General features: G+C 44.8%; 1 pseudogene; it reads left to right on the plus strand.

The window, feature by feature from the left end:
* Positions 1–674: 674 nt before the first annotated feature.
* Positions 675–1204, plus strand: LOC147724567 (heme transporter hrg1-A pseudogene; annotated as a pseudogene).
* Positions 1205–10915: the final 9711 nt, after the last annotated feature.

Genomic DNA, 10915 nt, shown 5'->3' on the forward strand with positions numbered 1-10915 from the left:
GTGGTGCATTCTGTTTCTCATAAGGTTGGACCTACCACTGCCAATCTACAACTGGAGCAGTGCCATGATCTTAGTCCCAGTGACAGGGTGTTGGTGAAGAAACATATGCGGAAGTCTTGTTTGGCGCTAAGGTGGAAAGGCCCCTACCAAGTTATTTTAATCACAAACACTGCTGTCAAATGTGCTGGGAGGCCAAATTGGGTGTATGCATTGCACACTCAAAGAGTATTGTGTCTAATTGAAGAAGTAGTGTTCTTTGAAACTGGTCGGAGAGAATCATTTTCAGCTCAGAACAAGAAAGGGGTGAAGAACAGTGAGATATCACACTAGTGCAAGTTCCTGAAACATCAAAGAATGGGGTGGAAGAATCCTCTGGATGAAACACTGGAGTTTCACCAAGCCACTTGAATGACCCTGATGAAGCAAGGAGTGTGAGACAAAATGAATGGATCTGGAGATTTCAATGGCCCAGTAATAGCAGACAATTGAGGTCAAGTATGTCAATCAAACAAATGCTTCGTGAAATCCTCGAAGAAACAGAATCCAGTGGTATAGGTGACACAGAAGAGGATCTGCAGACACTGAGGAGATCCAAAAGAACAAGATGCCAAGAAAATATGCCAAGCGAGTAAAAACAAGGTCCAGATTGATCGAGCCCAGAATTGATTAAGCCTATGGCGCTTAGCCGGCGCCTCTGGCTGCGCATTGCTTATGCGCCGATGGGGACACTGATTGGAGTTTCTGCCTTCCTGGCATGAAACGTGAATTTTGGACAGCCCTTGACGGCGGCCATGGGGGTCTTTCAGGGGTGCTTGCACTTTGGTCTCTCATTACCCATGTGATGTATGCACAGGATTTTTGGCGGATATGGCTGAAAGGTCTGAGGTTCTTCCTCATCGTTGGCATAATCTTCTGCATGCTTTTGATAGTCGGATTCATCACTTTCCTTGCCCTGGCGATCACTGAACAGCAGTCTATTACTGCCCCAAAAACGTTTATTTGTCGTGCGTCTGGAGTTTCATGTCCTTGAAGTGGGCCTTTTTGTTCAGCCTTTACTCTCACCGGTACAGGAACGAATTTGCCGATATCAGCATCCTTAGTGATTTTTAATGTGTTTTTGTCTTATTTTCCTCCTGTGTACACCCTGTCGAGGGTTTCTTGCTCCTGTTCGTCTGAGTCATTGGGTCATCAAGAATCGGACATATGCCGGGCTATAGAAATAATTTTTAACATAACATAACATAACAATTCATTTAGTTCATGGCTATAAAAACGATTTAAAACAACATACATGCTGGGCTACAGCCACAGGAGAGGAGTGGAAGAAAAAACCCGACCTCTGCTTGTACATATAGCTAAATTTGACCTGGATGTATTGCAGTGTGCAAGAGATAGAAATGGAAATATTATACCAACATTCACAGGCAGAAATGCCAATACTACTATAGATCATGTACTGGCATCTGTAAATGTTGCATCTTCCTGTACCACCCCGGAGATAGAAGATCTTTTATTAAGCGATCATAACTTTATCAGTATGTTTCTAACTATTTGGGGAAATAGATGCCAAGAAATTCAAATTCAAACTATGATTGCCAATATAACTCCTTGTAGACCTAATGGTACTAGGATAAAGTGGAAAGAGGTGAACCCGGACAAGGTATTAAAAAACATTGTTACGGTATGTCACACTGAGATTATCGAGACTTTGGATGACAAGGTCGAACCAATGTTGATTTTAATACATTTTTGTAAAATAAATGGAAATAGCAATAGTATCATGACTACGACCTCAAATACAAAATCTGTGCAGAATAGAGGATGGTTTGACCACGCATGTACTCACTCATTTAACCAGCTAAAACAAACCTTGTCTAGTAGTAATAGGGAAATGATGCTTGTTAAGAATCTAAGACTGGCTTACAAACTACAATTAAAACGGAGAAAGAGGGAGCTTCAAGAGGAGGCCTGGGACAAATTAACAATGGCTGTGGATACATCTAACAGCCAGTTGTTCTGTGAAACAGTTAATTCACTCTTTTTAAAAAATGACGAGGCCCCCGAATTGACATCTCATGTCAGTAGCGAAGCATGGTTTTCACATTTTACTAGCATTTTTAATTCAGGAGATGTAATTAGAACAGAGTCTAGGGACCCAGATAACTGGCCAATTGTACCTCTTAATATCACGCTTGCACAGAATTAACAGTAGTAAGGGAGGGAAAGCACCCGGCCCCAGACGGTGTACCAGTAGATATGCACTCTGGGGCCCCATATTAAACAGAGTTTTTAATGCTACCGTAATGGAAGGAGCACCCTCAACATGGGGCGAATCTATAATAATTCCCATATTTAAGAAAGGGAACAGATCTGAAGCCAAACATTATCGGCCAATCTCTCTTTTAGATTCATCAATAAAAATTATGAGCAGGGTTCTACTTGTTAGGTTAGAGGAGTGGGCAGAAGAAAATGGGATTTTAACGCAGTCCCAATATGGATTTAGAAAAGGGCGGAGAACTCTTGAACAATGCATTAATTTGGATGTCCTAAGGCTTCGCTGACCTTAGCAGCGCATTTGATTTAGTGGACCATGCCCTGTTATGGCCGATTTTATTGGGTCTTGGTGCCCCGGAGTCTATTATAATCTTTTTGGCAAGGCTTTTTGAAAAATTATTAACATCTGTGCGGTATGGCCAAAGGGGAGAGTGCACCCCCGAATTTGAGGTTAAATTAGGCATCCAGCAATGCTGCGTCCTTGCCCCACTTCTTTTTACCCTATTTATAAATGAAGTAGATGCAGCACTCAAATCTGTAAAGTCGGATGCACCCCAGGTGGAGGGTCAAGATGTGCCGGTTCTGCTTTATGCAGATGATGCCGTACTTTTATCAAGGACACCTTTAGGTCTACAGAGGTTGATAGATAAGTTTACCGATTTTATTAAGGGTAGAAAGTTGCAGATTAATAAAACCAAAATGTATACTATGATCAGTGGTTCGAGGCCTGGGAGAACAAAATCTTTTTTTGTAGAACAACAGAAAATGTTAACAGTTGATAAGGGTCAACCTTTACTGGCAATGGTAAATGGTCACAGTGTGGTATTGGGTTCCCAAGGCCTACATGCTCCGAAGATAACCCACTTACACCGAAAGAACTGTTGGCACGGAAACTGAAAAATGCAAAGAACAGGTTTATTAAAACCCCATGGGGTGGTGGTACATTCCTACAGCACCCTTCGGTAATGCAAGAAGTATCACACCGAACATCGGTGTGACCCCCTCTTTTATACGTTTTACAGGTAATAAAAAGGACAGGCGGCACAAAGTTACAGAACATTATGTACATATATGGTCATGTTTTGGAACACTGCCAGCTCATTGGAGGGTTTCAAACCCACTGGTCAGTTTGCGGCACATTCCTAAGGGGTGACTGGTCAATGGGGTCTGCGCATGTACAGGCTTGACCATTACTAAAAATAGCCTGTTGCTGGGCAAACTCAAGTGGTCAGTGGTACGGACAACGGACTAAAGGCCATGCTGGCCACGAGGCCGCTCATGATCTAAGATGGCCGCCGTAACACACAAAATGGCGTTTTCAAGTATGACCAATATACACAGAAAACGTGTAGCTACAGCTAAGCGCTAACTCGGCCACCATCAAATTACGACAGACAACCCTTTTAGCGTTCAGCTGAAGCTACCTCATAGTGAACATAATCGGGGTGTTCATCTTCGATATCGATCAACATTATCTGGGCTACTTCTTTATGAAGCATCATTTTGTCATGAGCAAGAGCTCGTCTTGATGGTATACAAGCCGATAGGCACATAGAACACAAAGCTGGACCACATTGAATACATAGACATATAGAAAACAGTATTCCCACAAGAATACATAAAATCGTTAGCAGTTTCCAACCCCAAGTGGTAAGCATTGACCAGAACCACCCTGAAAGAGTCCAAGTACCATTATCTGGATGTATTTCTGCAGCTATCTTATGCAGTTTCAAAATTGCATCATAAACGGATGGTGAGTTGTCAGGTACGTAAACACAGCAGCTACTTCCGATAATTCTACATGCCCCCCCACGATCGGCTAGAACTACATCTAAAACCATCCTGTTCTGTAACGTAACAATTCTAGAAATCTGCAGTTCCTCAGTAATGTTCCCCAATGCGATAGCAGTGTCATTTGCTACAGCCTCAACTACACGAGTCAGTCTTCGTATTTTCCGACTATTCAGAGCAGCCCCAACAAAAGAAAACAGTCCGAGATTAAAATCCACATACTGTTGCAAAGCAGTGTCTGTCTGGTCTATGTCATCTAACACAACGGCACGTTTAACACGGTTCAGTATAAAATCGTGGTACAAAATATAATCATTATGGTACATTGGTGGGGCAATGAATACAGGAGGCAGTACAAAAGATGCATAACAAGTACCTAACCATCCCAAAGGGAGCTGATGATAACCCTTCGTTCCGCAAATAAAATACGTATTTCGTGATGCTACAAACGATATACCATTCGGGCTATCAAACGTTATTGTGGTATTACATTCGCTTTTCCCAACCGAAATCTTACCTTTATTACGTATACATAGATCAGCTTTCGTGGCAATGACATTTATAACATGTGAGCTGGAGACATTTATGTTACGTTGATTGCTGTAAACACGTGGGGCAGAGATATTGTCGGGCCGGTATTCTTCCCATTCAAATCGAGTACCCTCAGCTCGCGGATACCCATCTCGGTCATGGTAGCACACTTTATTTAAACAGAAAAGCACCCCCCCCTTTGTTGGCCATCTCAGAGTGAAGAGCAGGGTGTACCAGGCGTTGCAGGATCCATTATGTGAGAACGAAAGTGGAATGAGTGGAGTGACCCCTTTCTTCTGGTGCCCAGGTAGCATCCCACACACCCAACAATTTGAGGTATTTGTCATATTATGTGTATGATGCAAGATCTGAATGAAGCTATTGTTCAGATAAGTTTGTCGGTGCCGTTCTTCATGGTAAGGCAAGGTGAAATGAAAATGTTCAGATGGAGCCGGGGTAGTCGGCAGCAAATGTTCACGTGCAGGTACCACAAGTTCAACTACCCAGGCTATTACTGCTATTACCACAATCGTTAGGACAAAAAGGATGGCACCAAGTATTCGTTTATCCCGTGATGCAGACGACGCCATAGTTCAATTGTAGTTCAAAAGTCTTAAATGTTCAAAAAAGTTCAGAAAGTTCACAAGTTCTCAAATGTACATATGTATGTATTATACCTAAAAAGAAAAAAACAGTGCTGAGCTCCGAGGTAGCCGTTGTTTTCTTCTCCGGGCCAAGACGGGTGTCGCTACACTTGGAAGAATTGATCCCCCCCCCTTGGAATTCCCGGTTTCCGTTTCACAAACCTGGAGCGGTAACCAACCAGTTTCAAAAACAACCCAAAAATCTTCTTATCGTGGCCGTAGATTGTAGTGCTCTCGTCCAGAAACAGTGTGGTCCGGGAAGGGGCTCAGCTTCGGCCGATGTCACCGCTGGGCTCTTTTCTTTATCCAGAATCTCTTTGTAGTCGGTCAACACAGCAGGATTCACCAGGTCAGGAGAGACACGACGGCAGTGAGTTGAGTGTATCCACCGCTTCCTGTTGGTCACTCGTACAGCCGTTCGAGTAGCCAGGAGGACCTGCTCGGGGCCACGCCACCTCGGTTCCAAGCTATTCGTCCTCTCAAACGACCTGATCATTACATGATCACCAGGGCGAAGATCATGGCCCTCTCCAGTAGAGTTGTCAGGGAGCGCTTCTCGAACCTGTTGATGAATAGAAAGCAAATCATTTGTTAATCGTGCCAAATAATCGTTCATCATTATACAAGGCACATCATGTATCAATCGCGGCTTGGGCACCCCCCAGATATTCATAGGCCTTCCAAACACCACTTCATGTGGTGTGAGGCCTGTTCGAGAGTGGGGCACTGATCTAAGAGAGAGTAATGCCAGCGGTAAAGCATCCGGCCATTTCAATGACGTGGACGCCACGATCTTAGCCAATTTTAGTTTCAACGTAGCATTATACCGCTCCACAAGACCTGCCGACTGAGGGTGGAACACAGCATGAAACTTCTGCTGGATCCCTAACCCCTTCAGCACGTATTCCACAATTTTCCCGACAAAATGAGGCCCATTGTCGCTCCACAAAAATTTGCAAATTCCGAATCGAGGGAAGTACTCCTTGAGCAAAACCTTAGCTGTTGTCAGTGCTGTATTATCTTTCGTGGGGAAGGCCTCTACCCATTTGCTAAAAGCACATACCACCATTAAGACATACTTCAGGTTATTGCAGCGCTCAAGCTGGATATAATCCATTTGGAGTACCTCGAATGGTGCAGAAGGTGGAACGAACCCTCCTTTCGGAGTATGGGTCCCCTTAGCAGGATTGTGCTGCAAACATATCAGACAGGTCTGCACTACTCTCTTGGCTGTGTTAGCTATCTCGGGATGCTCCCAAACTCGTGTTAACAATCGAGTAATTGCAAGAGCCCCCACGTGCGCTAACCCATGTGTCATTTGGACCATCGCTTGCAAGTAAGCTGCAGGCAATTTCCATTTCTCCATGTCCTTGTTTCTCCAACACCCTTCATCGTCTAGTACCCCATCAGTTGCCCATGCCGCAAGTTCTGATTCAGTAGCTGATTTCTGAATGTCTAATATTTCCGCTCTAGCATCATTCCATCGCTCTGCTTGGTATTTGGTCACATACATGGGGGAGTCAGCTCGGGACATAGCCGTTTGTCTCGCTATGCTGTCCGCAAAGGCATTTCCCTGACCTACTTCGTCAGTGATCTTTTTATGGGCGCTACATTTGATTATCGCTACTTTCTTTGGACAAAGCAATGCGTTGAGGAGATCACGCACCAACTCTCTGTGCATAATATGTACTCCATGAGAAGTTAAAAACCCACGCTCTCTCCAGAGTAGACCGAAGTCATGTGCTACTCCGAAGGCGTACCGGCTGTCTGTGTATATGTTCACACATAGGCCAGCACTCAATTTGCATGCTCTTGTCAGGGCTATCAGCTCCGCTGCTTGAGCCGATTTCTGTGGTATTCTAGCTGTTTCCACCACTGTCTTAAGTGTCGTTATTGCATAGGCTGCGGAAGTTGTGCCATCTGGCAGCCTCAGACATGATCCATCAACCCACAGTTCCCCATCCACATCTTGAAGTGGCATATCCTGTAGGTCAACACGACCCTTTGTCTGTTCCTCGGTCAGGAAAACACAGTCATGGTGTTTTTCTTCCTGACCCTCCTCAACCGGATAGGGCAATAAAGTGGCAGGATTCAGAGTAGCACATCTTTTTAGTGTGATATGTGGCGCCAACAGGGTAAGCTCGTATCCTGTTAACCGTGCACTCGTGAGATATTGGGTCTTTGTTTGGTTTAGCAGGGCATCTACTGCATGAGGAACTAACACCAACAATTTGTGCGATAGCACTATTCCCTCACTCTGCCGTATCGCTACTGCTGTTGCTGCGACTGCTCGGAAACACCCAGGTAACCCTCGCGCTACAGGGTCAAGAATGGCAGAGAAGTATGCACATGGCCTCTGCTTGTCCCCGTGTGTCTGCACTAACACCGACAATGCACACCCATCTTTCTCATGCACGTACAATGTAAAAATCTTCGTATAATCTGGTGTACCTAATACGGGTGCAGAGCAAAGGGCTTGCCTCAATTGATCAAAAGCATTTTGACATTCATCTGTCCATTCAAGGGGCATTGGTGTCGTTTTGGACAGTAACGCTAACAGAGGCTTGATAATATGCAAAAACCCCATGATCCACTGCCTACAAAAGGACGTTAACCCTATGAAGGCGCGTACATCTCTCTGTGTGCGGGGGACTGGTGTATCTAATATTGCCTGAATACGATCTGATGTCAATGCACGCTCCTCCTTAGACAAAAGATGACCGAGGTAGGTCACCTTGGGTCTACAATATTGTAGCTTTTTCTTAGAAACCTTGTGATTATTCTGTGCCAAAAAGGAAAGCAACGCAATCGTACTCTCCTCACATTGCGTATAAGAATCTGCGGCAAGCAGAAGGTCGTCCACATATTGGATCAGAACAACCCCCGATTGCAACTCAAAGGAATCAAGCAGTCTTTTCAAAGCCTGGCTGTAGATACTCGGGCTCTCAGTGTAACCTTGGGGAACACGACAAAATCTATACGATTTATTATTTAACGTGAAGCCAAACAGATATCTGCTATCGGGATGGACAGGGATAGAAAAGAAAGCGTTTTTCAAATCAATTACACTAAAGGTCGTTGCCGTTGGTGGTACCAGAGTAAGCAAGGTCGTAATATCGGACACCACCGGGTATTGGGGAACGACAATTTTGTTGATCTCTCTCAAGTCAATAATAAAGCGATAGACTTTGTCATCAGTGTCTCTTTTAAGAATCGGGAGAATAGGACTGTTACAAACATTATAAGAAACCTCTTCCACCACCCCAGCCGCAATAAGATCTTGGACAATGTGAGTCAGGGCAATTTCACCTTCTTTCGAAATCTTATACTGTGGCACCCGTGGCAAAGAGGCCCCCTCCTTAACAGTAATATGAATAGGTGGAATACGCATCTCCCCCACATCCGTGTCTGAGGTCGCCCATAACGTGTGCGGGAGAGAGGCCAAAGCGGGAATGTCTGATATGGTATAGAACCTATTCGGATCAGGGTAATTGTCATTCAGGATAACCCACACTCCTTCAGGAGCGCACCGTATCGTCGCTCGAAAATATTTAAGCAAATCAAGGCCCAAGATATTATCTGGGGTATAGGGAGAGAACAAAAATTGGCCAAAACTAAAAAATTTATCAAGACAGAGTGCAAGGGGTTTAGACAAAGGGCTAGGGGAGGGTGTGCCATCGAACCCTACACATGTTATCATTTCGCCAGACAGGGGAGCCCTCGGAACCAATTTCTTTGACAAGGCGCTACGAGTAGCTCCAGTGTCGACTAAGAATTGATCAGTAGAACCCAAAATGCCCGCTGTTACATATGGACCTTCCTGATCTACCGGCACTTCAATTGGCTCCGCACCCCATCCTACGCAGTCCTATGCATGCACATAATCCTGGTGCTCCACATTCTCACCCTTGGAAATCTGATATTGGTTCCGTCTATCAAAAGTATTTCGTTCATCCTGGCCACGGCCCCCTTGCTCAACCCTTCCACGATCACCTCCGCCACCTCTCGCTCCCGTATAACCACCCCGCGACCTACCACTTCCTCGACCACGCTGGCTCCGTTGTTCCCGTAGTACCGGGCAATCCTCAGCCCAATGACCAAACTCCTTACAATAAGCACATTGATCCTCCGCAATATCCGTACGACCATACGACGAGTTTCCTCCACCTCGTCTACCCCTATCGTTCCCTCTACCCTGTGTTCCACGAACCTGTGCCAACATCACCTTCGTTTTCAATTCTTTTGCTTTCTTATCAACACTTTCCTTAGCCTCCAACTCCTGCCGCTCATAATACTGAGCCATAGTTAACAAAGACGCAGGGGTCGCCGTGGCCCAGGAACTTTCACTCGACTTCAATCGTTTGGCAATCTCCGGCAGGAGATTAGCCACATACTTATCTACAAACAAATGTCGACCTGTATCATCTGTTAAAGATTGACCACTGTAATCATGAAACGCCTCTTCAAAGCCTGTAAAAAAGTCTGAAACCGTTTCATCTGGCTTTTGTTTACACGAAGCTAACATGGTCCAATCTATCTTTTTAGAAGGTACGAGCGTTTTTAATTTAACCAGAATAGCCGTTGGAAGGTCTAAAATCAGCTGGCAAGGCTTGCATGCCGGTTTCCTCTCTAAGTCAGCTTGATTTATCTCTTTCCAAGTACCCCCAAGTATTGTCTCATCATTATTTTTACGAATTTGTCTCCACATGTCAGGCGGAAGTATTAACCCAAAAAACAAATCTATATCAACCAGAGTCATCACACAAGATGAGATAGCCCCTTCCACCCCTTCATAGAATGCTGCCAGATTTTTACGAAGATCAGGTAAAGAATTTTTCAACGCCATAACATCCGCTCTATTCCAAGGCGTATACACCCAATTATATACAAAATACCCCTTCGCATCTTTTGACCTTCTATCATCATCTGTACCTTCCCCCTTTGGTGGAACATACAAAGGTGCAGCTTCACGCATAGGCATAACATGCATGGCAGAACTCTTATCTGAACCCCGGAGAGAACACTCCTTAGACTGCCCATCAGACTCCAGCCCGGACTCCTTAATCTTTTTCCGCTCGTCCCGCAATCTGATAGTCTCATCTCGCAGCTTGATCAGTTGCTTGTAAAAGGCATCGACATCTGCAAGAACAAATACACCTGTTTCTAGATTCTCACGATGAACTGACACATGCGTAGGTTCTAGCGTATCTGAAATTTTACGAAATGAGGTAACAACTTCGTCTGCCAAAGTGGACATAAAATACAATAACTCTTGGTCTGTCCAGGTACTCCTTTCAGAAACAATTTCAGACTGAGAAGCATACATCGTATTCACTCTACGAGCCCAACTACGTAAATGTGCGGATCTCTCCGCCGAAAACCTGAGACCAGATACCCCTTTCTTTCCCGACTTATCCTGTCCTTCATCTACCGCAAGAGGAGCCGTAGGCGAGACGTACGGAGGCGGTGATCGATCTAATAAAGAAAAATCATCAATTTCATTATTAAGGACAGGATAAAGCGGTCGACGAATTGACCCGTCGTTTGCAATTTGCGTTCCCGTTCCTCCCTTTCTTTCTGTTCCTGCTCCTCTTTTTCCTCAAGCTGTAAAGCCTTATCCCGAGCAGCCTTGCGCTGCTCCTTGTCCGCCAAGGCAACTTCACGTTTCATTCGCT

Source organism: Lissotriton vulgaris, chromosome 4_1 (genome assembly GCF_964263255.1).
Source record: "Lissotriton vulgaris chromosome 4_1, aLisVul1.2, whole genome shotgun sequence".
NCBI classification, from domain to species: Eukaryota; Metazoa; Chordata; class Amphibia; order Caudata; family Salamandridae; genus Lissotriton; species Lissotriton vulgaris.